This window comes from Chiloscyllium punctatum, chromosome 20 (genome assembly GCF_047496795.1).
Source record: "Chiloscyllium punctatum isolate Juve2018m chromosome 20, sChiPun1.3, whole genome shotgun sequence".
In the NCBI taxonomy this organism is placed as follows: domain Eukaryota; kingdom Metazoa; phylum Chordata; class Chondrichthyes; order Orectolobiformes; family Hemiscylliidae; genus Chiloscyllium; species Chiloscyllium punctatum.
In genome coordinates, this window is record NC_092758.1 from 34,260,211 (window position 1) to 34,266,181 (window position 5,971).

Here is a 5,971-nt window from a genome sequence, read left to right on the forward strand (position 1 = left end):
GTGTTGAGTCTAACACCGATGCAAATAACCCAATGGTTCCGGTTTTTATTTTGTTTTTGCAGACACTACGCCTTCAAGAAGCTTATCGCCCTGAGCCCTGGTGGAGACGGATGGTCCAGGATGAACAAAGTTCAATGATCCGCCACTTTTGTCGTTTTGACCGAACATCATAGTCCTCTCCTTTAACAAAGGAAATGAAATAGATCCACTGGCATCTACCATTTGCATTTTACATTCTATAATCAGCCGATACGAAGTTCCCCGTCAACCTTTGTATTAATGTTAAAAATTACACACCAGCAGGAAAAGTCCATTCCTGATGAAGGTCTTATGCCCGAATCGTCGTCCCATTTAAACCTGTTGGACTATAACCTGGTGTTGTGTGATTTTTAACTTTGTCCACCCTTGTCCAAAGCCAGCACCTCCACATCATTTGTATGAATGAACATGGGTAGGAAAAGTTTAGAAGGATACGGCCAAACACAGGAAAACGGCACTAGTTCACTTTAGGAAATCTGGGGTGGCATGGAGGAGTTGGGCCAAAGGGTCTGTTTCTTTGCTGTATGACTCTAAAGGGTGAAGAATATAGTTGTCGCAGGAACAAACCATACAGCCTTTTGAGCTCATTCAATATGAGCTGATCTTCAGTTCCAATTCTATGCCCATCCACACCTCATATCCCTTAATTCCGCGAAAGACCAAAATCAATTCAGATCGCCCAGCATTTAACAGTTTTCGTACTTTATGTGGAAAAGTTGCATCAAATTGTTGTTATACACCATATGTGTCTTCAGCATAATGAAATGACTACCTTGTTATCTTTGTGAAACTATGCTAATCCCTCTCAGCAAAGGCTAGTCTACATTGTCTTTAAAGGCAAGGAGCTCAAAATCTCTTCTTCAAATCATCAACACGTAGCATTTTAATGATCATGCTCTACCAACAATTGGGGAACAAATTAGGGTCTGGAATATCCCCTTTTTGAGTAAAGGCTAGAAAAAAAAAGATCTACAATGGTCCTGGGGTGAAATTACTTCAATAAACTCTAATTCACAACATATTGCATCAACTTGGAATTCTGCAGCAAAAGCAAAAAATATTCCAAGCCATACAAGTTTCTCCACCTAATAAAGGATAATGGTGATTGGGAATGATGCACAGAGTAATGATTATCTCTCTTCCATTATGCTGAAATGCAGGCGCACTTTTGTCCTTGAAACCGGAATAGAATATTTCTCGTGCCATGAAGTTGTATGACAAATTGTCAGAGGTGAGGAGTGACTGCTTTTGTGATCAAGGCTACATTTAACTGAGTGCAGCACTGCCCTGACAGAACATTTTTAGTTTTCCTAACCAACCTGTTCAATGTTATTAAACACCTCTGAAACAGGTAGGACTTTAACCTGGGTCTTCCGTCCAGGGGTAGGGACATTTCCACTGCATCACAAGAGGACCCTGTTTCTAAATGTCCCATGTAGGTCTTGAAAGGAATTAAAGTCTATTGTATATGTAATGAACATGTAACCTCAAGTACAGGGTGTGTATTTAGATTGATACACATACAGAAAAATGCATTTATGCAAATATAACTGCAATCATGAATATAAGTATAATTTGCAAAAACCAAAATGAAGAAAGGCAGCTCAGCTTTGGACTCAAAAGTAACAATGCTCTTTTGTTGCATCACTGTGTTGCGGAAACCAACACCTTAATGCAATAGTAATATAAGCAGTTTAAAGCAGTGGCTACATTTGACTGTTCCAAAATATTAATTACATTCAATACAGCCTCCTATAAAGGACAGGGCTTGTTACAAAATCTTAGATAAGTCAATAAAAAGTTGAAATGTCACATTGAGATTCGTTCCCAGGTTACGGTTAGTGGGTGAAGAGATGGGAGACAGATGTTCTATGCAGGGTAAAAAAAAGCTGTTCTGGTGAACTGACAGCTGAACTACATTGAGTTTATGCAGTTGGAGACTCAGAGAAATCAAGAGCAGTTGGATCGCTCTGCACATTTAGAACTTGAACAAAAGTTGTACAACTTAGTAGGTAGCAAAATGTTAGAATGAATCGGACTTTGGGACAGGCAGCAGAGGAAAGTGGCTGAGCAGAGGCTGCTAGCTAAGTTCGGTACCCATAAGGAGGGCCTCAATCGGGACGTTGGGTTCATGTCACATTACAGGTGATCACCATTGCACTACACTCACACTCTCACATACACACGGACACAGGTACACACAGACGCGCACACAGACACCCACACACACCCTTATAGACACACACTCCCACACATGCACCCCCTCACAGACTTAAGACACTCTGCACTCACTACACACACACACACACTCAACCCCCACCCCAGACAGACAGACAAAGACCCACATGCACACATATATTTTGTGTGGTGAATCTTTTTGTACTTGCAGAGTTACATTGCACTTTGCTCAAAAACTGCATACATTCATGTAGAACTCTGAGCTCAAAAACTGCATGAATTTATGCAAAACTCTGTTATCTCACTTTTTAGATTAGAATCAATCTAAACATCACGTCATAGACAGAGAACACAGGGGGCTAACACCTTCAACATATTGTCTAGCAATCACCATTGCTAACAGCTAACCTGAGAATGCAACTTTTAAAAAAAGGGTTCTGTGATTTACACATGAAAGAAGTGAAACTATCACTGTATTCTAACAGATGAAAGGCTTAACAGACAATCAATTCTTCAATGTATAATTTCAGTTACATCACACTGCAAATTTTTGCTATAAATTCTGTGTTACAATCGAGCCCTCAACAATCACCTGAAGGAGCGTCACTCCGAAAACTAGTGTGCTTCCAATTAAACCTGTTGGACTATAACCTGGTGTTGTGTGATTTTTAACTTTGTTAGAATGAGGGCTGTGAAGAAGTCCTGGGAGCTGTTCATTTTGGGGTCAGGGAAAAGAGATCCAAAGAAGTCAAATGCCCACTAATAATTCAGTGCAAATTTGAGGAACAGTTAAGGAAAATCACAAGTAATATTTTCTTTGAACAACTGAGCTAGGGTAGTGCTCAAGAAACAAACCCAGAGAGTATGGCCTGGTGAACTTTGCTGTTTGTAAAAAGCTGACATCATGTCTTTTAAGTGCTGGAGCTCAGTTTCCAAAGAACAGACTGGCATAGTCCCAGGAAAAGGAAGATATTCCACCAGAATATGAGCAGTCGTTGAGACAGTCCAATAAGCCTTTTGAGAGGGCTTTTAGGCCAGGTTGTCTTGAAATGAAGCATTGTGATGCTTTTTGAAGTTTTAATAACATTGAAAGGTCCAGAGTATCAATAAGATTTTTTTTTCTGTGAGTATGAATTTCTGAGAACTCCACTAGATCTGACTTCATTGCATTTGCTATTTGATGTGTTGTGTTAAGAATTCATGTTTCTCTTATCTATGTTTGCCTTATATTAAGTTTGACACATTAGAAAGTGTTATTTGTCTTTGCACAGTCCAACCCTTTTTACACTATAATCTGTGCAGTTTTAAATTTTATTGTAACAAATTTGTTATTAGAGCTTTTACATAACAGAAAGAGGTCTCATCATGTGCACAATAATCATCAAACACCTATCCATTCTTATCCCATTTTCCAGCTCTTGACCCATAGCCTTGAGTAAAGAGTTTTATTATTTTTGCACCATTAAACCATTGCACCATTGCCTGCAATGGGAAAGAGTCATTTTTATAAAGTGGTTTACAAATGTGGCTACATAATTTCAGAGCCAGGAATTTGATAGCTACTGTGAACTTTGCAACTATGAATTTCTGCAATATGCAGATAGTCTGGAGCTGAGGAGTTGTTTACAAGTGGGTACACAGGAATATAGAAAACACAGGCATCAATAAGTAGATACTTTACATGACAGTGGATTCATAAAGATTTAGTCTAGCTCTGTAAAATATCATACGGCAGCTGGTAGAAATATCTCAACATGTAATCAGATCAGCACCTTTGATACCTATCCTAAGTTTTAAAGAATCATTTTAGTCCCATGTTAGTGGATTATGTAGGACCATTAACAAAAACAAAACATCAGTGTATCCTCACAATGATAGATCTGATAACCTGATACTCAGAATCTATTCCTTTCAGGACAAGTACAGTTCAGATAGTAGTAGGAAAGTAAAATAGTTTGAACTACCAATTGAGAATAAAGTCAGATCAGGGTTTTAAATAAATGTCTCAAGTTTTTCAGGATATCATTAACAGTTTATGTTTTTATTTTTGTATCCCTATAAAATGTGGAGAACAATGACAAAACAATTTTTAAAAAAACATGGATTTACCATGATGGCTACATAATTTCACAGTAATGAATTTGATACCTATTGTAAACTGTTTTGGAGGCTGTGTGAAACAATTAGGATACGAGAAGTTGCTTACAAGTGAAACTGATTGGTTTCCTGCTAACTGAACTGGTTGTAGTGGAAACTCATTTTAGAGAACATACTATTGTTCTCTCCAGCAGAAGCTGACTGTTCTCTGTAGTTTAAAAAAACTTTAATTTTGAAGAAAACCATTTCTATAACAGTTGCTGTGACTTTCGAATTGATAAATCATATACATTTTCCAAGTAAATCAGTCTCTGTATAGTTCTTACAAACCAGTGGAAGTTTCCAGAAAAAGACAAATGAATACCAAGGGCCTGACTAGCTGAAATGGGATCATAACATTAGAATCAGAAAACAAACACCACTGAACTGATTTTCTAGTTTATTTTTCCCATCTTTGCCAATAATCCATTTCCCCATTTGTTTTAACAAGTTTAGTAATTCTCTCAAAATAACTCATTTAACACAGAAACCCTATTCATGCTATCAATCTATCTCCTTGTTCCAAAAAGGAGGTACTGTGCATACCTTTGAAAAAAATCTGTAACATTTGGTACGACTCCAGAAATAATGGGGCACTATTTATGGCACAATACCCCAGTGGGTCATAACACTGATATGCTATGGAGTTTCAAGATCTTAAATATCTTGACAATATCTTCTTCTATTATCCTTATGTAGAGTCATAGAGATGCACAGCATGGAAACAGACCCTTCGGTCAACTCATCTATGCCGACCAGATATCCCAACCTAATCTAGTCCCACTTGCCAGCACTGTGCCATATCCCTCCAACCCTTCCTGTTCATATACCCATTTAAATATTGCAATTGTACCAGCCTCCACCACTTCCTCTGGCAGCTCATTCCATACACGGACCACCTTGTGTGAAAAATAAAAAAGGCTAAATTATTTCTAATACTAAACAACAGTCCAAAACTTACACAATTTGCAGTGTTACCACTGAAGCTAAATTTATAAATTTTGATCAGTAGAGTGGGACTAGTAGGGAATCAGTGCACCCCTCTAAACTCAGTTGTAACACTATCTGACACAGGATACAAGTAACATTGAGCCATAGTCAGTACAGATTTCTTTCTTTATTGATTAATGCAAGAGTCAGATGAAGGGAATTGATGTCTTTAATTATATGATGGAATTGGATAAGGAACATTGAATTCATTTTAAATATTTATTTTGTCCTTAAGCAATGTCCGATTGCATACTTGTAGCTGCAAATACAAATATATTCTTTGATACAAGAAATCCAGTCAATATTATTGTCACAAAGAGAATAGAAATGTTTACAAACAGTTAGTCTACCTACGCAATTGCCATGACTTTTGGGACACTATTTTCCAGCAGCTTTCCTCAAATTTAAGCAATTAATGATTGCCCAATGAGAATGCTGGACAACAAATTACAGATTCCACATCAGAATAAAAAAGCAGCCCTGCATGCCACCTTGCTACAGAAAGAAGAGTATCAATTGATCAAAGGTTTGAGGTTATTTTCTATGATGATATTACACAAACAGGTCACAAAATTTGAAGAACCAAACTTATCTGCATTTCAAGTTAAGAATAGAGGAACTAAAATAT